Below are 24,626 nucleotides of genomic sequence, written 5' to 3'. Positions count from 1 at the left end.
CCATCGCTATTGTGTGGACACATAGGCCCGTCGAAAACAGCCAGTAAAAAAGATGTATTACGCTGTTAATCCCACTTCATGTTTCTGAACCGAAAGACAAAAAGTGTTCGTTTGTTTTTATCTGTCGAACATTAACAATGGAAAAATATGTATGGACTTTAGCTGGCATCGTTATTTATACGATATCGGCTTTGGCTTGCAAATTTTTGCTGTTAATTGTCGATAGCTGCAGTGAATAATGAGCACAAAAGGAGGAAAAATTGATAGCGTCGCTACTCGAAACAACAAGAGAATGTTACTTGATTAAATTCTTTCTATATTTTTTTTTTTAGAAATCAATCCAGATGTGACGTTTCAACTTTATCTCAGGGGATGATACGTTCCTTCTAGGTACTTCGTGGGAAATGGATTAATTCTTATTTCTTACCCAGAAATTCACATTTGTGTTCTGGAAATGGGCAGAATAAATTTTCAGAATTGCAAAATTCAATTTACTATGACATTTTAATTATAATTCAAATAATTTTCTATCAAGCGTCAATTTGAATATTGAATTTTGAGATCATAAATGAAAAACAACTTTGATTTCTTCTCCTTATATATTCCCTTTTCTTCCACACACTTTCCAGAACGTCAGACGAAAAATATTCGTACACCGCCTGTTTAATTTCATCTTTGCTGTTAAATATTTTACCTCTCAAGTGTTTAATCTCTGTGAAGCCACATTCATGTACAGTAGCCCTGGAAAGCTAAGCAATGTGGAACATTGTCATGATGCACACTTCGGTTGATTTTGCCTTTATTCGATCATTTTTTAACGCAATTGCCTTAGTAATGTGCCTTGTTCACTATTGTATTTGATTCCTTAAAATCAATCAGAAGGATACTCTCGCAGTCTCAAAATATTGTAGCCATCACTTTTTTGGTATTTTCGTGAGATGTCCTCTTTTGGATGTCAGATCATAGTAAAATACCATTGATTCATCACACGTTACAATTAGGATTACACTTTCTTATTCCTCGCGGCAAAGCTCTAAAAATCGCTCACAACATTCTACTTCTGCTCATGCACTGCGCACTGAGAAGTCGAAACACCCACCTTGCACTAATTTTTGTCATATTTATATGATTATATAGGATAATTTCTAAATTTCCAACGCGAATCAAGTAATTTCTTTATATATATATATATATATATATATATATATATATATATATATATATATATTCGAGGACTTTTCCTACGTAGTCAACAGAGCCGGCGCAACAAAATTTCAAACTAATATATAAGCATAGGAGCGTCATAAATGGGCGACAGGACCAACGCTTTAGCAGCTTTTGTTGCTAGTAAATTTTGCAATGTTGAGTCTTTCTTTCTTCCTTATAAATAATATTTTTACACTTTTAAATAAGCATAGTTGAGCACGGAAGTATCTAGAAGCATCAACTTTTTGTGGATAACAGTGGAACTGATTGTTTAAAGAATTATTGACATCCATGTCCCTCATGTCGCTCTAGTCGCCCGCAACGCCAGTCCACGTAGGACAAAACAGTTTACAACACTCTGGCAAATCAAGAGCTTCTATCGTCCACGTGAGAAGGGACCTCCCAAAGTAATGCACTTACCCTAACATTGTATCTATCACTGTAAGTATTTCTGAAATGCTATAGTGGCCTTGAAATGGTTTGTTTTTAAGCATTTCCTTCTGTTTGCAGGCTCGTTTTCAGGTCTATTTCTTTGCATATTTCTTCAAAATCAAAGGAAACAATAACCTTGATATCATATTTCCATTGACGGGCGCTTTTAGTGGTTTTCCAATGAAATGCGAATCCAGAACCGATAAAGATGATCTTTCAGACTTGAACTGTGTTTATTCATCAGCCAAAACTCTCGAAACAAATTGGACAATCGGTCGACTTATTTACAGAACATTTGTCAAAATACTTTACCCAGATCCTTACGAGAATTGTTTGTTACTAGCTATCCAATTACATTCTTAACTGAAAACTTTACTCTTTTTAATTGTTCACAACACGTATAAACACTCTTCAAAGATACTATATTATCACCATAGAGAGATTTTAATATATCGTAACCTTCTTTGGCACTTTTTCTCACTTCTTAATAGTTAATGCGTTATTCAAGATCGATATTTCACGAAACGTTTGCTTCAATATAAGAAGGTATGAGGCACATTAGTGGAAGTAATTGCTACTAGTATAAAAATGTATTTGCTGTATTTTTTATTACAACTTGTAAATAGATAGACTTAATATTTTTGAATTTAATTAGCTGAAAATGGAGACGATTTGGAAGCTTAGTTAACTAACTAAACAGCCTTTTATCTTTTTTCCTTTTATGGCATTTCCAACCAGAATAAAGTTTTTTTTTATTTCTAATTTTTTTTTTAGGCAATCTATTGGGTCATCCTACAGCATTTAACGTCGTTTTTACGTCAATCCCGCGCATCGTCAAAGCAGATCTCTTCTTCTTCGTTACACTCTTTGTAATAGTTGTCCGTTGTCACTCCCACTTCTTGTAGCAACGGCACAAAATGCAATGTTCGCTCCAATGGTCTTCTGGACTAAGTGATTCGTGAATGTTATTGTCTCTTTTGTATCCTCTTCATTGCTCTTGGACAAAATCGCTTTGGATATTGTGCAATCACTTCCGTTTGACCAGAAGAGTACCTACCTGGCTGTCGGTGTAGATTGTTGTGGTTTTGTTTGATTCACCACTTTCCCCTTAACATTCTGGGAGCCTTCTCTATTAAGAAGATTTGAACTTGAAGGATATTAGATTCAGTTTGTAGTCTGTACGACTTTTAGATGTTCAGTTCCCTTGAAAACACACCAGTCCCTGTTCCATATTTTGTTACCGTTCCATCTGTGAAGATTGAGGCCTCATTATCCTTCCTCATGGATTTTTCATCCCATTTCTCTTATGTAGGAATGTTCATTTTTATCCTTTCCATGGTTTCTGATATTCTATATAAATTTTGTGAACATTCGAAAACGCAATGCTCTTAACTTTTTGTTCTTAAAAGTATAAACTTATTTTTCACTCTTAGTGCGAACCCTATTTTTTTAAATACGCCTATAATAATTTGATATGGAATCTTTGAGGTCGATTTTTGAGCACTTCAAAAATTTTCACACCCTTATTAATGACCGATACAATATAATAATTTCATAAATTCGGGCCATGATCCTTATTACGTCGCCAGGGTCAGCGATTTTTTTTTATATTTGATTTCTGGTAGTGCTTTGTGCTAACTAACATGTATCACAATCGAAGTAAAATATCACTTATTTTATCAAAGGAAGGTAGCAGGCGCGATATTTATCCACATCTTTCTTTTAAAAACTATCAAAAAAACTAATTTTGAAACAGAAGAGACCTAAAATCAAGATTTAGATGACTCTTATTATTATAAGTAGTTACCAACATAAAATAAATGGACATCAAGCACCCCACGCTTTTTTAAATTAAAATGATATCTTTATATCTTATTTGTGGTAAAAGTGGTGAAAAATAACTCTAATTTTAGTTTGGTTTGCAATTAAATCATGTTATTTTTTCGTTTTTAACCCATTATTTATTTAGGTAGACATTCGAAATCTAAGCTTTTAGCGAAAACATTTCGTTACACCGTTAATCCTATATAAACGTGGGACCCTTGATCAATAAAGAAATTAAGTACACTGGAAACACGTAATAGAGTTGGATTTATGTAATGTCCTTGAGTGGAAATCAATGGTTTCTTTTTAAAATATGTGTATGCGGAAATAGAGTAATGATTTCTTACAAAGGAATCTTATGTAGATAAACTAAGTCTGTGAGCTTGATAACTGTGTGCAGAAATAATTAGTTACGAGTTTTTATAAATTATATCGAAAACTATACATTTCCATTCTATCATTTTGAAATAGAGCGACTGAAATTTTGGATTCAAACCCCTGAATATATTTTCTGCTATCTTTGATAAAAGTAATTTATGCAACATGTGCATAAAATGGCACTTTTTTCCTCGAATAGAAAAAGTTGATACGGCAATATCTTTTATTCTCTTTTACTCAACCATATTTTTTGCTCTTTCAAATAATAATAAATCTACTATGATTACTTCAACCAAAAGGGTATATAATGATAGGTTGCATAAGAAAAAGCTATCTGCCAATTAAGTAACACGATTGTTTAATTCTGAACAGAAGCATCATCATCATCAAGCCTTTCAATTAAGTTGAAATTTCTGGAACCGTTGGCGATATTCATACTAAATACACTGTTTACACTAACACTACAGGTAAACTGTTTTTGAGGTGGATTATTCCTAGTTTTATATTTTTGATTTCTTTATATGTAGTTCTTTTCCTATCTTTCCGGCTCCGGCATTTGGCCCTCCAGTTCTCTATATTAAGTGCTCTTATGTCCTCCCCTATTTCGTTTCCCCAAGTCTTTCTCGCCCCCGTCCTCTCCTTGGCCACAATGGGGCCCATTGCGTTATTCTTTTGATCATTTCAGTTGGTTAGGTTTCGCTCTGTCAAGCAGTTGTTTTCTTTTTTTAGCTTCTCCTCGTGTAAGGTATTCATTAATGTATATTTGTTCTGTTCTGATTTCTCTTAATTTGTGCTTTTTATGGAGGATACTGTATTTTTCCTTTACCGTGTTTAACTCTACTAAGTTTTGTCTCCTTTTTTTGCTTGTGTCACTTCAATATTTTCAGGTTCAGATAAGTTTTTATTATTCTTTCAGCTGCTTCTTCTGTATCCATTTTTATTCCAGTTATCCCTACGTTGCTTCTTTTTCTTTCTTTTTTTCTTAATGATTTTATTTTCCTCTTTTAGTGCCTTATTTTCCACTATTAATTTTCTTAGTTCCTCCTAAATGTCTTCCTGCTCTGTTCTTATTTGTTCTTTCTCTTTATCGCTTTTTGGTCTGATTTCATCGCAGTCATATTCAGTAATTGGTCTATCTTGTCTTCATCTTCTTTCTCCTGATCGAAAGTACACTGCTTTAAAAAATCAAACTTATGTTAGGATATTTCCGATTGATTTTCTAGTAGTACTATACCACACAAAAATACCACGGTTAAAACAATGACTTTCATCGGAAGAAAGTGATCCCAAGGAAGCAAAACCTTTTTTTTAAACAGTTATTGAGATTATAGGTTATTGGAATAAAGAGGAAACTGCCTTCGTATAATGAAGGCGACGGAATACAACTTTTTGCGTTTATAATGAGAGTAACAAAAGGCAGATTTCAAAAACTATTATAACTAATACAGATTTTTCGCATTAAAAACCACATAACCTCGAAATTAACTCAGAGAACATTAGGTTCCTGCACCTATTATTCTGTTATTGACAGTCTATAATGTTTTTTTTTTTTTTTCAGTGTAGCATATATTCGTGTACGGCAATTCCATGGGTGATAAAAAGACACTTTATGTACATGTTACATACATTATTTTTTCAAGACCCCTATACAAAAAAGTAAAATTCAAATAGAAATTTGTGATGTTTTAATTAACCCCCTCCATAAATTACAATTAATAACTAACCTATAATGACTGAATTGAAAGTTGATACTAGACAATGATATTGAGGAAAACTAACAACTAAATGATATATTTTTGTTTCGCTTCGCAATGTGAATACTGAAAACGCAATTGTTGGGTTGACATATGTGGATTTTCGATCCAGTCACGCATGTGTTTGATTAAGCTTCGTTTAAGAGGTGAATATTTCTAACAGTCAAATTGATCTAATTCTCATTTCATATATTATAGGAGATGAGTTTAAAAAGATTAGTGTTATTAGTTCCTTGTAAAATTCGGGAGGCACAACGTATTTTTGTGTTGAAAATTGCAGCAGTGGATTTCTACCCTCCATGTTGTTTCAATTGAAGAATATCTAGAAGCGGTAAACTTTATTGCGGCGTAATTAACGATGGAATTTTTTGAGAAAATTGTTTATACAACAACTTGTTTTGTACTTTTTTCATTTCTTTATGATACGAAGAAGTACAATGTATTAAATTTATGTTTGAACTGGTTTTTCCAATAACTGTAAATCGCCGCCGACTTGTGTGCGTTTTTGAATCTGGATTCGTAATGAGTAGAAATTGCCCCTTATTTTAAATGTCAACAATTTTCATTTTTTACTACTCTGCTCTTCGACAACCTCCAGCTATTCCCAGTATTAAACCTACGAATAGATAAATAAAGTAACAAAAAATTAATTAAATATTAAAAACTTTTACCTTAAACATTAAATATTTGTCGTCTAGAGCATTCAACAAAAACATGTTTATTTCCTCTCTTAAGAATGAATTAGGTTTTTTAGGTTGATATCCAACCGATTTTCGTTCCAGAAATGCTATCAATTTGGCATATTCACTTAAATCTACATACATCATTTATAATTAAGATTCCTATTAGTTTAGAATAGCTGCACCATAGTGTAGAGGTCTTGAATTTTTTAGACCTTTCTTCAAAATAAGCACGCGTTCTGTAAAGCTGTGAATATTATTCTGGTTTCGCATTTCATAAAAGTGTTATGTCTTTAGATATTAACGGCAACAAATTTAATGTTGAAACCTTGGCCTTTTCTACGATTTCTTCAGAAGTGCACATTTTAATTTCCTTCTTAATAATAATAATAGAAAGCCACCACTAAATTAAAACAAATCGAATTATTGATGAAAGTCAAATCAATTCATGTGCTGTCACGTCAAAATCAAAGGTGACAATAAAAGTGTTAGCTTATGGAAAGCGTGAAATAAAGTTAACATTATGGCACTATTTCTAACGCTTTTCTACTTTTTTTCACTCTAATCACAAACAACCGCTTTAAGCGCTGCAAGCCGGTGAAACACAAAGTACTTTAAAGATAGAGCATAGAAAAAAATATTTCTATTACCTAGTTGAGTTGACTTCATATGAATTACCAAAAAAAAACTTTCAGGAATAATATATAAGTATTTTCTACGTGTTTTGTTTTTACCTGGCCAATAAACGTTTCTCAATGATAAAAACAATTACACTTCAAAAATTCTATAAAATGGTTTTGTTACTCGAAAATAGAAACATAAAAAAATTCGATTTTGAAAAATAGGCTCATCAAAAACAAAAAGTTGTCGATAGTTTGCGGATTTTAAACACAATCGAGTAACGACGATAATGAGACATATTATGTTCAAGGTAACCGTATTTAGAATTGTGCACGAAAATTTGAATATGAAAAAACTGTCAGTGCCGCATTTAGATAGTGAAATATAGAAAGCCAAAAATCTAGCATCTGTGAGCACAAAAGTCAACAGATCACTGTATTTTGAGATCTTGGTGGATCGATTAAATTATATAAAGAGTATGGTTGTCGTTTGAAATAATACTAAATATTAACCACTTAAGAATCGAATTGCTTCTACACTCTCCATATTCACCAATTCTGGTATACACAGATAAACATTTCTAAAATATTTTGAGGTATACAGGTTACTTACATGGAGTAAAGTTTTTTTAAACAGGACTCCCTGTATATTTTGTTACCATCGGATTTAGCGTAAAATTCTGTACATTTGTTTACCACCTAGCTCTGTCCTTTCTTCTTCCAAAGATTTGACGAAAATTGGTGCACTATAAATGCTGCCTAGTAAACGTTATTAATGAGAAGTAACTAAACTTGTTTGGTAAGTACGAAGGTAGAGGATGGGTAAAATGTCTGGACAGAGTAGAAGTTTCGTTTGGGGTTCGGGATGTTTATTAGATTGGCATTAATTCAGGAGATTTCAATCAGCAAAAACTTCATTTTTTAAATGGAACACCCAGTATATTATTTCTCCATCTTATAAAACTATTTTATCCCTTCAAATTATGTCTGATAATGTACACTCCATAATTGATTGCATTTTTAGTTTATGATTTAAAAATATTCACCTTTTTAACAAGTAAACACTGAATATGACGTTTGAAATACTTATAGTTTTTGTCACAGAATCAAACCAGTAATTTTATACCTTTAAAAACCGTAATAAAATAATTAGGGTATCTACAAAACTAAATTAAGCAAACATCACTTTACAAATATACAGGGTCTCCTATTTCCTTTACTTCATATTGTCACGCTCAGGCTGAACACCCTGTATACCTCAAAATATTTTAGAAATGTGTATCTGTGCAAATATAACAACTTTTATTCAATTTTTGTTTATATTTTACCTTAAGTAAGTTAATGCACTTCCACACACTAATGGGCCACAATGTATAAGGAATATTTGAATCCGATGAAACTACTCAAACTATTTAGTTTAGATTCAGAATTATATATATTTCAACGTTTTCTAAATTCACCTACAAATAATAATAATGTTAAAATACAAAAAAACTTGTTTTCATTTCAAATCTCTATGGGTACGGATACTATTTAATTGGACGTCGAGGCTATATGCTAATTTCCTCATCAACTTTCGAGTCAAATCTTCATTCTAGATTCTACATCATGTACATTTATCCTTTTTTCATCAAAAAGCCTACATCATTTACGCAGAGTTCCATTATTTATTATATCATCAAGCTACCGGGAATATCAGTTGGACAAACTTTTTTGCATCTAAAGCGGTAAACTTAACAGACGGTGGAACTGCTATTTGATATTGTCATAATTCCTATCTTAGGCTATTATCCTACCAAAGCAGCGCAACAGCGATATGATGTCATCAACGTGTACATTCGTGTAACCCATGGTTTCATATACAATACACTGTATACCTACCAACGTTCCAGGATAGATACATTCAAGTTGTCTGGTACCCTGTTTAAACCAAACTCCATTACAGGAAGGTACTTACTCGTCTATTTACGTTTTATAATTTAATATTCAGTTGTAGCAAGTTAACGAGGTATTATAATGATTTTTTTCTAAGTTCCAAGTAGGACTACAATTAAATACATCTGTCTAAATAACGGCGTATAAATCTGTCCGTCCGAATAATAATTAGATTACCTTTTAACGAATACTTTCTCGCATAAGAGAATATTTTTGAAAGTATTTATAGAAATAATAAATTTATAAAATGAGGTATCTACGCCTATGGTAGATAGATCAAACAAAGTTGTCGGCATAGATTTTTATAATCTGCAATTGATATTGGAAGAACTATAGTACCATGGATATTTCTCAATAGCCATCTCTGTTTTTTTTTTTTTGAGAAGAGCTGAAATTTTGTTAATCTATCATTGCATTGATATTTATGACTTGCAGTACGATAGAAACGTACTATTAAAGCCAATTGGGTAAGCAAGATAGTGCAACAAACAAAGGCGTACTCTAATCCTTTCCTTTGTTTGCGGTATTATGATCGAATAGGCAGATAAAGGAAGGTGATTTTTCTTCTACTTTCTTTACTTTAACACGTCTAGTTTGAAAAGTGACCTTCCACATCTCGGAGGAAGCCAGAGCTTATTCAAAATTCGTAATCTATAACGTTGTGGAGCGCTCTAATTTTTCTATGCCCGGTGTTACTGATGTGTGGCTTAGTTAACCATTGTAGAACATGAAATTGATAATTTTTTTCTCCCTCTTTCACAATAAATTATATATCACTCATTTAGAGTAGTTTGTAATTTGGTCCAACTCCCATTATTCTATCAGTGGGTCTACATTATTGGAAATAGGGAAAAAAATTAAGTTATTTATAGATCCTGTAGATCATATAGTGTGAGAATGACAATGTAGATAATCGAATCAACGCTTAACTGAAAATTTGTATTTGATAAAGCTGTGTGCGAGATGGGTGCAGCGTTTGCTCACAATGGAACAAAACAGCGTCGTGAAGATGTTTCCATCGAGTATTGGGCAATGTTTCACAGAAATAAAGTCGAGTTTTTGCGCCAATTTATAACCAAGAATGAAACGTGGGTCCATCACTTCACACACGAAACAAAAGAACAATCAAAGCAATGGACTGAAAAGGGAGAACCGGCTCCAAAGGAGGCAAAGATCGTTCCATCATGGCGTCTGTTTTTTGGGATGTCCGAGGGATAATTTTCATTGAATAACTTAAAAAAGGAAAAACTATCAGTGTATAGGCGAGTATTATGACTTATTGCAATGTTTGAGCGAAGAAATCAAGCATAAATAGCCGCATTTGGCGGCGTTGTTCCAATGGTCAAAATTAATGAATTAAAGTTTGAATTGCTACCTCATGCACCCTATTCGCCAGATTTAGCCCCCTTGGATTATTTTCTATTTGGCTGGGTAATCAAAGATTTTCCAACAATAGAGAGGTGATGTCGGCAGTTGAAGGCTATTTTGAGGAACTTGGCAGTTCTTATAATAAAAAGTGTATCGAACTTATTGAACATCGCTGAGAAAAGTGTATTTATTTATTATTTATACAAAATATTAGGCCAGGTACTTCTGGGACCATCCTCGTAAGTTAGAAAATCAAATCGCGCATGCGGTCAGAGATTGTAACAAAAATTTCAGCCATTTTGGACGCTTAGAATATCTTTGACAATTGTATAAATGAGTCGTTGTGAAGATTTTTGAGAGAAATTAAGAATCGAGATGTCATAACATTTGTTTTTGAAAGGCAATGCGCCTACGCCAATAAAAGAGGAGTTGAGACTGTGTACGGGGAAACCGCACTTTTATTAAAAACCGTAAAAGTTTGGGCAAGTAAATCCAAACGTCGTCGTATCAGCTTGACTAACGAAGAGCGTTCGGGATGCTCAAACACCGCGACAACCAGCGATACCATCGAAAAAGTTCATCAAACGGTACTGGATGTCCACCGGATTAAGGACAGAGAGATAGAAGACGCCATCGGCATATCAAAAGAACGCATTTGTCATATAGTGACTGAAAAATTATGCATGCGTAATCTAACCGCGCGTTGGGTGCCGCGTTTGCTCACTTGAATTGAACATTTCCCATGGATCCACCAATATACTCCTGAAACAAAAAAACAGTCAAGGCAGTAGAGTGCAAATGGCGAACCTACTCCGAAAAAGGAAGACGGTTTCATCGGGAGAAAAAAGGATGACGACCGATTTTTGGGTCTTTCCTTGTTAGGTCGGCAACTTTTCAAACAACCTTCGTAGGCTTGTTATTCTAGTACATATGTGCCAGTATTAACTTTGACTTTTTGTCATTTTTCAGTTAGTTTCATAATTCCATCGGTGTAATATATCTTAGGTATAGCTACAGCTGAAATTTATGCTGCTTAACATTTAGTAAAACGTTGAAATTGGAAAATTTTGCATGAAAATACACTTTATTGATTAATTTCAGAATTTAATGACGTATATGTTATACATGAAATTAACGTAGTTAAATATACAAATGACTGTTATAATGTCCAATGTTTCATAACATTTTTACTACACTAAGACCTATTTGAAATGGTTTTACGAGTTGTGCGAGTTTAACCCGTTCAAAACACACACAAAAGTGTGTATAAACGGCCGTAATCGCACGCGTAGCATATGAAGGTTGCCCGGTAATCGCTTCAATAACAAGATTAGTTTTATTTTATTGCGGATGATGAAATTCATCGAATTGTAAATAATTCAACCCGAATTAACTAAAATAAATGTGAAAAATATTTTGAATTTTCATTAAACTATGACAAGAAAAATCGAGTTTACCACGTCTTCGAGTCTCGTTCGATAATGTTTAGAAGATGGCAAAATGTCGTAAATATTTTTTTTTTAATTTATGACAAAACGATAGGGAACTGTAATAAGTCAGAACCCACAGTTAATACATGCTGGCAAAATGTTATAAGTTATGACATTTCACCACCTTACATGTTTCACATGCAGTCCTGAAAAGGCGGCAAAGCCTGGTATTAATTCAGCTCCCATGTTTTTTACATGCTAACTCTTTTCTACTACCTGACTTTAATTGGAGGAAATTTTTTTTTTAACTCAAACTATGCCAATAGGTACTTTTTTCATTTTACCTCCGGATTAAACCTTTACCAACTGCTATCAATAAGAAGTATGTTGTGAAAGTGACATTTCCACGATATGGTTATGTATTAAATGCGAAGAAAAGTTCGTTGATTTGGTTCTTTACTTTTATTCCCGTATTAGACCATATCATAACCATTCGCTTACTCCTTTACTGGGCATTGGATCATATGGAGCTTATTACACGAAGGCAGCCAGTCGCCTGGGCAACCATATTTTGGTTGCCCAGCTCGGCAACCGCACCGGCAACCACTGGCTAGTCTGATTGCGCTCCTATGTACCATACGGAACTTAGTTCACCAGGCTGTCAATCACCCGTCGCCACTCAGGAATTCCCTTAATCACAGATCACAACTCAGGGAGTACGTATCGCTACACTGGCGCTGTTTATGATTGTTTCTAGTGTTTCGCATCACGTAATACAAATTATACGGTACTATCAAGTGGTGGATTTACAGATTTTCCGCCTGTAAGCTATTCAACATTCGCCACCCCTACTGACATCTGAAATTAGCTCACAATTATTTAAATTATGTTTTTTATCAATAAAATGCAAATCTATTTTCACGTAAAGAATTGTTAAAAGACATTATTTTGGGCAGAAACAATTTCAGCCATGTACTTTCATTTTATTTATGTAAAAAGTAAGCACAACATATTCACGTTCTGGACGTCGCCAGGCGAACTCGGTGTTCATGAACCACGTCTTCCTGTCGAGTAAGTCTTGCAAAAACTGTTCTAGCTGGGATTTTGTTGGGCAGCTCAGGAGAGCATCTGCGCATCGGTAAGAGAGTCAGGTCAGCGATCGTTCTTCAACGCTCTAAGCTGTCTTAGTTTTTGACCAACTTTGGGTCGCCTATAAGTCGAATTGATCTTTTCTGTATTGAGTCGAGAACCCTCAGGGTATGCTTGAGAGTCGAGCTCCATATGTGTCAGCAATACTCCAAAGATGCATGAATCTGGGCCCGGTGGCGGAGTATATAGCTTTTTGGTTTTAAAGAGGGCTCCAAGTTTTTGTGAAGCTGCCTTAGCTAATTCGGCTACGTGACTATGCCTGGACATATTGCTCCCAACCTCAACACTCAACAAGCGAATTTGCGATGATGGTGATACTTTATGTGCAGATAGGACCAAATCCTGAGCTGCAGTGCCAGTCTTCTTAGTACATACAGTAGCCTGGTTATTTGTTGCATCAAACTAAATCAGATTGCTTCTACTCCATTCTAGAATGTTTCTAGGATCGATATTGCTAGTGGTTATCGTTGATGTATAGGAGAAACAGAGCAGGTGACAAGATGCATCCCTAGGGAGCACCAACGTTGACCTCAAACCTTTCTGAGGTGTGTCCATCGATAGCGACCTGGATGGATCGGTCTTTGAGAAAGCCAGTTGGTATGTGAAGACGACAAAACGTACGATTCCAATTTATTCAGAAGGTTGCACGCCAAACCCTGCCAAAAGCCTTCGATATATCATCAACACTTAGGCCAAGTCTGTACTGCGATTTTTCACCGCGCGAATTTTTTATCGCTATTTTCAAGACTCGTCGCACTGGTAGTAAATAATTCGAGCGGAACAAAAATCTGTGAATTGATACAAATTGAACGCGATGCGGTGCGGATTTAATTCCGCGCGAATGTTTTGTGCAGTATAAAGTTGTATGAGACTGGCCGCACAGCGAAATAAAATTCGCCCGTTTTGTTCAGTAGTCGTGCTCTGACTACACTATGGACAAGTTGTCGCGTGCTTCGTCTCCCGCCCCATTGTCAAGTGTACAAGTTTTATCACAAGAATCACCACAGAATATTGAAGGCGAGATTGTGGGAGGAAATATATCAACAAATATATTTTACTTGGGAAACATGTAATATTGCTGAAAGAAAACAATAAGGTAACTGAAGTAAATACTTTATTTATATAATAAGTTTACAGATGGCCTATATCCATTTTTAAATACGATATCAAAATCTTACCTTATAGTTATGGAAAGTCTTTTTTCAGCTGAAATGGCTTTTCTGCAATTTGTATTTTGAAATGTAATAGCCGGACCAACTAGTCGTAGTTAAAAACTTTTTTCTGTATTTTCATAGCTCTTGATATTTTATGTAAAAGAATGGGTCTCAAGGCCGTAAATGGATCAATCCAATGTTCATGACATCTTTTGATACGTCTGTTACGTCGCCACCGTAGTATCAGGTAAATCAAAATTTTTCTGTTATCCATTTTAAACGTCCGTCTCAATCGGGAACTATGTCGAACTGGCGAAATACGTACGAAATTTTATTCGCAGTGCGTATCTGGACTTTACATAATATTAATAAGACTTATACAACGAGTAACAAATAAATGTCTTTTTCTTGTCTTTCGTTTTTTGAAGTGAACAAAGTTTTTTCAAACATTGTTGAATTTTGGTATTTTATTGTCACTTAACCGTGAGTAAAAGTTTTGCTTTGAAAATATTTTAGTGATACTTCTATAGGAAAAAAATTTACTTGTATGCGGGGTTTAAACATGTCCGTAAAAGCATAGAAAATACTAAACGTCAGGACGTTCAAAAAGAAAATAGAAATCACAAAAATATCATATTACACCACTTTATATGAGCATTTAATTGATTGTTCAATTTTTTGCATCAGTATGTTACCAAAAATGAAACTGCGAAAATCGTATGAGGTGAGAAAAAGCACAAAAGCAACATTATAAGGAAAAAAAATGTGGACTGACTATTACTGTAATTATTATTTTTACCCCCATTCAATCGGGTACGCATTTAAGCAGGCATTTAAATACAGAGGGTGTCTCATAACTAACGTCGGTTTTCATATGTGAAAATTCATGCGCCTCAATTTAAACTTGTTAGACTAGTCTACAATTCTATGAAGAGTACAAATTGCTTCACACTCCTTTATGTATTCTCTCATTGTTTATTGACGACGCAATAATAAATAGTACGGAGTGGAATCGATATGAAATTCGTGTATTGTTAAGACATCATTGGAAACAAAAGTTTAAAGCAGCCATGGCAACAAGGAAAATATATGAAATTGATGGGGAAGACACAGTTAATAAGCGAACGGTACAGAGTTAGATAAATCGTTTTAATACGAGTAGTGGAGATTTAAAGTTTGTAGATCATTTGCACTTAGGTTGTCCACTTGCGATGGATATTAAGATTAAAAGTGCAGCAGTAGAAAACAAACCTAGTACCAACACTGCCGATTATCTAACTTACGTGAGATCTATAAAAGTTATCAAATAGTGCCAGACGAATTAACAGATTCAAGCGCAACGTCGAGTAGAGGTGTGGCGAAATATGATGGTGTTAATAGAAGCATTATTACTTACGATGAAAAATGATTTTAACAAAGCAATCCGTACATGGAAAATCATTGGTTAGTATACTTGTTGATGATCGAGCTATCAATGCCAAGGTTTATAGTAGACAACTGAAGCGAATGTATGAGATTTATCGGAGATATATCCAGGTTTAATTAACCGAAAGTGGGTTTTCTTACAAGACAATGTTAAACCTCATACTGCGAAAGTTACGCGGAATAAATCGAATATTTTGTGGGTATTGAACTCCTACCACTTCCAGCATTTGGTCCAAACTTACCACCGTCAGATTACTTTTTATTCAGACATATGGCGAAATTTTTGCGTGGGAAAAAATATGAAATAAAATGAGTTGTTGAAAATGCACAAATTTTTGCATCTAAGCCCAAAGAATCGTTTTAACCTATCTTCTGGATGTTGGATGAAAACCGTAGAATACTATGGGCTATACTTCGAAAATCAATGCTTTCTATTTGTATGATTATTTCATGAATCCGATTGCACACCTTTCATTTATACTAATTAGGGTTTACAAAATTTATTGAAATGATATGCAGTTTGTTGAATCACTAATAATTTTTGCTGATGTTCGGATCTGATTTTTGTACCTTTTATTTTCTAGCGAGGCTTAAATCCGAAAACTTTAGTGAAATTATGGCAAATTTAAGAAACTTCACCTAAAGAAAACTCGGTAGTTCAAAGGGGTTGCTATATATTTGTATCATTCCATAATCTCGTATTAACCCATTCAGAGATATTTTAAGGGTGTTTCCACTCAATCCATGAGAATAACTTTTCATTTTCTTAGTTGTGGATATCATATATTTTCAATACGTACAAAAATTACTTTAATTTAATGAAATTATGTTACGTAAGTAAGCCAAATCAATATCAATTGAGTTTTTTGGATTCACAATTTTTCACAAAATAATTTTTCTAGTTTAACTTGATAATGTCATTAAGTAAGACTTAGACTAGGTTGTCATTCTCATAAACTATATATATATATATATATATATATATATATATATATATATATATATATATATATATATATATATATATATATATACATATATATATATATATACATATATATATATATACATATATATATATATACATATATATACATATATATATATATATACATATATATACATATATATATGTATATAATATATACAATACCTCTCAACACGCCACTGGATACGGTTTCGGAAAGTTTGTCGAATTCTAACAAACAAAATGGATTACATTGCATTATCTTTAGACAGGTAATTTAGTAAATATTGATAGAAAGATAAATTGCCAATGTATCATTCAATACTTATTACTACTCTAATTCTATTCTAATGACCCTATATCGTACCCTGGTAAATGAACCAATTTTTTATTTTTCAATGTAAAGAAAATAAAAAGAATATTCAAATATATTCCATATCAAAGTTGCTCAACTATTTATTTATATAAAAAATTATCCTCAATTTATATATTGCAAGGTTGATATTTTGTAGGGAAAATAATTGTTAATGTTAAAAAAAGAAGTGAACGTTAATCATTAGCACCTAAATAGTTAGGAGACTGATGTTTAAAATAACATTTTAAGGTTATTAATTACAAGAGTGAATACAGTAAACTGCTACACTTCAAAACTATAACAAAATAGAACATGTCAAATAAACATAGCAAGCTGTTACCTTGAATAAACAAAAATTTGACTTACTTTTTGTTGAACAAGTGTTAAATCTATTTCAGGGGGTCACCGGGTTTTTTGAAGATCACGGCCAAACAGGAGGATGTTATGACAGAAAACAAATGTTATGTCAAGGGCACAGCACATACACAGTTGTTTTCGTTAATCAAATGTTCGAATTATTATGAAAAACTCGAAAAAACGCGATATTTTGGAAACACAAACACATCTACACTGTCAAACGTACTCCATGACAGTTCGAACTAGAGGTGAGAATTCCCGATATACTTATTTTCCAGGAGAGAACGTTATTTTGGAACTTTCCCTGTTAGTAAAAAAAGTTTTTCAGAAGATATTTATATTATTTATTTATTAATCCACATGTCTTCAGTATCATTATTACTAAATAATATTCTCAATCAAATTATATAAATATCTGTTTCATAGCATAATATTTTCATTATATAACAAATTCTTGCTTCATATTTTCATATGTATAAGAATAATGCAACTATGATTATGTGATAGCTTTTTCATAAGGAACATTAATAACTTGAAGGTAAGCGTGAAGATTTTTCAAGATATAAGAATATTAGAATAAAGCTAAGTATTAAATGTATAATACATATAGAAAAGATTCGGAGGACAAGAACAACATTCAAACCTCAAATATTGCATAATATAACATTCGAAATAGTTATGGGACTGTTGAAATATTCAAAAGATTAATTATTGGCACTTAAAAGATGAGTGCATAAACGTGTACCTAACTGACATTCACTATGTCAATTGCTTGCAGTAATTCTCAAAAGTATTGAATTCATCATATATCAATTTTCAGTTAGTTAATAATTATATTAGGCTATGAAATAAAACTGGAAAGTTTCCCAGTAAATCCAAATTGTACCAAAGCAATAACGTTTACATCCACAAGTATAACAAATTGTATCGAGAGATGGAATAGGATATATAGGCGTAAATTAGAATTGGAAACATATGCCATATGTGCAGTATATTGAAGAACAAAACTTATAATGGAAGTTGCGAAATTCTAAATACATATTTTCATGAGGAAAACACCCAGCTATTATCATATCGTGCTTTATACCTTCTTTCAGTTAAATTCGTTATCGTGAATACATAAAAACGTTAATAAATACCGCGTCCATCTCTCACTTATCAACACGATCATTCTACACTGCGCAAGCCTACGCAGTCGCAACACGCAGCTCAACTATCTTTTTAATTTTCAAAGGCTTTCCGTACACACGATACCCTAATCATTACGTATAATTAACAATATTTGCATTAGGAACAATCCAATTATTATCGCTTTATTCAACGCATGTCGTTTAACCCGAGATCAATTCGATTTATATACGAACGGAACGATATACACTGGATTTAAAACTAATCTCTTTGTTTGCTTTTTATTTTAATCACTGTTTTGTATAAATATAGAAATCGATTGGATGATACTAAATTTCTGGGATTGTGTGAGTAGGATATTATTGTTTGGGGAATTTTAATATAAATTTGAATATATGAAAATTTTCTTTCTTTTACAAAGAGCTAGATTAGATTCTCTGGGGATTTATATTACCTACTACATTGATCCAAAGCCGGTGGAAGGCGAGGATGCGAGTTTTCCGCCAAGGACGGAACCGGAATAGGGGTCGAAACATCCTGGAAAACATTGAGAGAGAACATTTTATAGCTTTAAGGTTATTTCCATCAAACACAAAATGTTTTAATGCGAAATTGTTTTCATTTTATAAAGGTAACTGTTATTGTAATTGGTTGAAAGATATCGTTAACAAATCCTATTATAGTTGATATTATAGAGTTGGTAATTAAAAACTTTTCGCTAAGCTCAATATTCTCTATTGACATTCTTCTACTTATGGTCCAGTCAAATTTGTTTGGAAAAAGATGATTTTCGTAGAAAATTATTAATAATATATATAAAATAAATTAAGTGTTTATGTAAAAATGTCAAAAGATGTTGAGAAAAAGTTAATGTTCAGATGAACTCAATGAATGGATTTTTTATTGCAATAATTGATTTTAAGGAAAAAATGTTTTACATAGTTGGAGAAATGTTATGGCAAATGTGAAATAGTAGTTCAATCGTTTATTCCAAACATTTTTTGATTTGCCATTAAAGTCAAATGAATAAATGATAAATGGTACTAATAATAAGGCCTAATCTAGAAATAATTTTAGATAAACCAATATCTTTCAAATCAAAAATAATACATTCATTGATAAATTATATTGGTTCTTGAAAGTAAAGTGACGGGAAGGGAATTTTGCTTACGAGTCTAATGTTCTATTTTAATAAGACATGCTAAGTAATGATATGTTTTTAAAACACGTGTACGTTGCCAAAGGTTTATGTTTTATTTAACTATTGAATTTATTAGATAAGCATGCGGGGGAAATGTTGAAAGTTATAGAAGGATAGAGGTGTCATGGACTGATAGAAAAGTACGAAGAGATTTATTTGGTCGCGAGAATGATTTATTAATTGTATGAATAGTTGCCTATTTAATAGGATTATTCCCCAAGTAGGATTAGTAAGTAATTAAATCGATTACCATTATGGATCATTGTCTGAAGTCTGACCTAAAAATCAAAAAACTTAGTAGGGTTATCAATACTTTACAAAATGTCATTCAACTGATTATTTACGGATTTTACAGGTACAATTTAGTACTTGTACTTTGAAATTCTTTGTGAATTTCTATCAATTTTAAGATTCAAATATGAAGTTAGATAATTATATTGTTTTTATGGAGTGCAAAATAAAAGAGTAAATTCTTAAAATACAACAACCTCATACGTTGTTATTGGCGGTCAAAAATATAACAAAGTCTTCGGCCGATATAAGAGGTATATGCCTGCCAATAGACGACGTTTGCTATCGATGGGATTGAAATATCTCTCCTCGCTTTGAATCTAGAAAGACTATAACTTGTATCGAATTGCAATTTCCAATGTTTTGAGTGTAACTCATTTTGAAGATAGGATTTGGTGTATTTATTTTGGAAAACTAATACTGATATTCAGCACAACCACCTATTTTATTAGACGTTTCACACAGATGGCCCAAGGTTGAATCATTTTTGTAGTTAAAGTTCAGAGCCCTCGATATGAGTCTGCCAGCTTAACTATATATCAAGTTGGCGAATTTGACACAAAACTAGATAATTTAATGTTGGTATAAATTGTACAATTTCTCTTGATAATTCCTTATCGTTGTGTTGTCCACGGGTTTTTGTTTCCTTCGGATTATGTATAGTGTTAGTTGTTAATTTTTTAAAATGACTTTCAATAAATGTGTAGTATAATATTACGAATCTATTAATGGAATGCATTTGTTCCCAAATCCTTAAAAGGACAAAGAAATGTTTTAATAAATGGCTGCCGGCTAAAAACAGTACTAAATTAACTGCAAGGGATCTGTTATGGAGCTCAAGTGATAAAATTTATTAAAAGTAGGTTTAATTACTTAATATGTTAAATGTTAATTGATTACGTTTGTATGCTATATTTTTTATAAAATATATATTTTCTTCAAGTTTTATTTTCACGTTATAAATAAATAATAATACGTTTTGTTTACATTATTGTTATAATTGAAGGATTATCATATTTTTTCCAATACATTTCTCTTGAGTAAAGAGAAAAGTGTCCTTACAATAACTTTTATACTTTTCTCCTGACTAGACTAATAAATTTCGAGATTATTATTTTTTTTATAAAAGTTTTCTAAATTTTATCTGGAAATGTTTCATTTTGAGAAATATTATAAACAAAAACATAAATTTGGGAAGTTTGTTAGTTGGAAGTTAACATTACCTTAAATAATCACGCGCGATTAATAAAATTCAAATTTGACAATATTTTATTAAAGATGTAGATATTAGTAGTTCAAGTCATATATGTAATACTTCTATATGGATAACTTCTGAAAGTAGAAGCTGTTCCGACTAAGGAAGACAGAATGATAACGCTTTCTCTATCCTCCCAGATTCCAGGTCGGTTTTGCGCATTCTCAAGCATGCGCAACCTGTGCGAGGTATCTTAACGGCACGTTAATGTTGGGGTATTCCTTCCAGTTTAAACTATCCATATAGAAGTATTACATATGTGAGTTCAGTTTCAGACCCCCAGTCGACATCAATTTGGTTGAAACAAATAACATTATCGTGTATTAGAAAATATAAATCTATATAAATATAAAATAAAGGTGAAGACCCTGTTGACCCTGTTGTGAAAACAGATGGCAACACAGAAAAATATTGTACTTTGGTTTTGAAGGTAAAAAAAGGTTAGAGCGACAAGCTGAAGAATCTAGATTCCAGAAGCACGTTTTTTTAAGAGATATGTTTTTTAATTTGTAATACCATATTTCAATTTTTCATTTCTTTGTTAATGGATTTATTCATTAAAATTAGTTCCTATATACAAGTTCTCGTGGTTTTATTTGGATGCTGTTTTTAAGGTTCAAGAAATATAACAATAAAATAAAAACTCAACATCGTGTTCCATCTAAATATAGGTGGTCTGTGTTATTCAGTCAATACATCAGAGTAGTTATATACGTAATACTTCTATATGGACAGTTTCTATAAGTGGAAGCTGTTCCGACTAAGAAAGGCAGAATGGCAACGATTTCTCTATCCTTCGAGGCTCCAGCTGAGTTCTGCGCATTTTTAAGCATGCGCAGTATAGATAAAGTGTCTAGAACGAGAAAGAAAATGAATATTGTTGGCACCGTAACGTAGGGACGTTTTTTCCATACCAACTATCCTTATAGGAGTATTACATATATGAGAGTAGTTGAGGTATTTTCCCCCAAATAAAGTCTGTAATTTTTCCAATATTTCATTCAGAAACGTTCGGATTAAAATATTGGATCCTATGTGAATATATGATAATATAGAAACTGCAGTTGTGAGAGCATTATCAATGGAATCAAATAATTTTTTTGCATTCACCAGCCAACTTCACAAATTAATTACACATTGTGGAGAAGCCACTCGAAATTAAATTATTATGTTGTTCATATTCAAATAAATGGTACATAATACATGCAAAAAATCTAAACAATTCTAAATTGATGATATACATATAAGTGATATGATACCTTCTGGCTATTCACTATTTGCAAATTAAACTAAAATATTCGAATCTCATCCCTTGCAAAAAAAATAATCGATGTTAACAATTAAAAAGACAAAAACAGACACCATTGTGTTGTATGTATGACAGTAGTTTGAATTTCGTCAACTACAATTCAGAAATATGTTTATATGAACATAAATGCATAAAATAAAAGTTTCACAAATGATTGATCACTGAGATAACACCCGAACACAAATGGAAGTTTGTACAATCCTAACAGCTGCCAATGTACTGAGTAATGATACAATATTAGATTTGACACATACATACGAGTAGAGTAGACGAATATCCGAAATATCGAATTTTAACTAAAAGTGGATTGTAAATATAATAGAAACTACAACGGATGATTCAGCCTATTCAGAAGCTTATGGATAGTTTGAAATGAGACAACACAAAATCCTTACTGGATCAGGAAAGAGCACACGTAATATCTTCGAAAGGAACTCTTGAAAATATTATCCTAACAAATTTATAATTTAAATTCGTCCTGTTTCCGGATTTTTTTAAATACGTACAGGAATAATGAATTTAATCCATTTGACTACCACAATTCTATATGCAGGTTTATTTGGGAAATATAATAATGAAATTGTTTTAACGGGAATAAAGACTATATAAACCATAATTTGTAGAATGATCCTTCACAAAAGTAATAGGTGGTATCAAAAACAGCCGACCATTATATCATCAAATTTAACCAGTTTCATATAATTACCAAAGTTTGATAATTTTTTTAACTATATTTACTATATTGCACATTTCAATTTTCTGGGTTAATTCCAATTACACCATAGTGAGAGAGAGAAGCGTATAAAAATGTGAACTCATAGAATTGGTTGTAAAATTCACTGGAAGTTTATAGTCCACTTTTTTCATTTCAAACATTTGCATTTGTTTTTTTTTCCTTAATTGTACCTACGTGTAAAAAAATTAAGTTGAGAAATATAACACTTATATGCACTTTCTTCTTCTTATACCTAAATTTAATTAAGAAATTTTTAAATATATTTTACAACAAAATTAACGTATAATTTCTTATTTTATTACTTACCATACAAATTTGGATAACTTTAACTTTGTGTCTATTTTTTGCTGCTACGCAAAATATGTTCTTCTAACGTTCTTCAGAATCCTATTTTACCTCGAAGAGTCATAGTCATAGCTTTTGGACCAGGACACAGATGGGGGCGTCTAATGAAAATCGAGTGTTCGATTTGAAACCTCGGTTAACCCCAGTATATCAAAGTACACGATCATAGTTGCTACAAATCATTTAGACTATAAAGACCTTCAGTGTTTATTAGATGAGTCCTGATTTTGCCTGCCAGTATGCAGAAGACGAAACGAATAGTCAATCAAACATTCAACCATACTGGAGGACGGGTCCTCGAAACGGCTTTCCTATTAGAATGGACCGATAAAACTTTTGACGATGTCGATTTGTGATTGAATTTCGTCGTCAACATCATGTCAACAATGAGAAAAAAGATTATTCACAATCCAAATATTTGATTAATTGAGTAAATTGGCGCATTAATGTTGATTTAATGTTTTACTGTTGTTCTTGTTGGATCTAGTTGTCTTGCATTCAAAATTATTCGAAGTCCAAGCTCTCTACTAACATGTAATTCATATTTTTTTTTTTAATTTGGCAAACCAAAATTTAGGAGTGAAATTACTTGATATGCCACAGATGGCTCAAAAACATGAACTTGAATGGGAGTGTTTGGTCCTAGAATCAATCATTCCGAAAACTTGGACAAACCTCAAGTATTTTTTAAGCAGAAAAATATACAATTGAAAGTGTGTCTTTCAACTTATCGCAAAAAAGAGATAATCATCATCTTGTTCGATAGCCAGGCAGCCATTAAAGTGTTGAGCTCTAAAGTTATTGGATCTTAGCTGGTTTGGGAATGCCTTTACAAGTTATATGAGTTATTCTTCAACTGTCGATGTGAGTTTTTTGTGAATTCTACTACAGGACAATATAAAAAATACTATGGACGCCGGAAAAAAGAATCGGTTGCTGGGGCTTAGACAAACAAATATTCTCCTGACAAACTATAACCTAAAAATATCCATTATACTCGTATGTATCACTCTAAGTGAAAATGATGTACAAATATGACTTGATGACGCTATATTCAACAGAGGATGTAACGTGCAGATTAGGCTGAGTAGAGGAACCTCTGTCCATATTCTCTCGAAATGTGAGAGATTAGAATGAAGATGTTTGACAACTAGAGCCATCCCATATCTTTAACTTTCTCAAAGGAGCCGGACTAATAGCTCTCAGCTATGAACAATGAGCACGAGCAAGCAAGAAAAGGGGATATTACAACTTTATCAACCTAAAGCTTTTATTGATGTAACTAATCTTTCATCTATCTTGTGTTTTAGGTTTGAACAATATATAA

The 24,626-nt window shown here is 32.6% G+C and overlaps 1 protein-coding gene across 10 annotated transcripts in view; it reads right to left on the bottom strand.

The window, feature by feature from the left end:
• Positions 1–17,278, bottom strand: part of LOC130901333 (calmodulin-binding transcription activator 2-like) — a 488,194-nt gene extending 470,916 nt beyond the window's left edge. For 8 of the 10 annotated variants that reach the window (XM_057812684.1, XM_057812667.1, XM_057812650.1 and 5 more), the window contains exon 1: positions 17,044–17,266. The gene's annotated coding sequence lies outside the window, so the exon portion shown is untranslated. Of the gene's footprint in view, positions 1–17,043 lie in introns of all 10 variants that reach the window. The other 2 variants (XM_057812641.1, XM_057812676.1) reach the window with 1 other exon arrangement.
• Positions 17,279–24,626: the final 7,348 nt, after the last annotated feature.

Source organism: Diorhabda carinulata, chromosome 1, assembly GCF_026250575.1.
Source record: "Diorhabda carinulata isolate Delta chromosome 1, icDioCari1.1, whole genome shotgun sequence".
Taxonomy (NCBI): domain Eukaryota; kingdom Metazoa; phylum Arthropoda; class Insecta; order Coleoptera; family Chrysomelidae; genus Diorhabda; species Diorhabda carinulata.
This window is presented reverse-complemented; position numbering and strand designations above follow the sequence as displayed.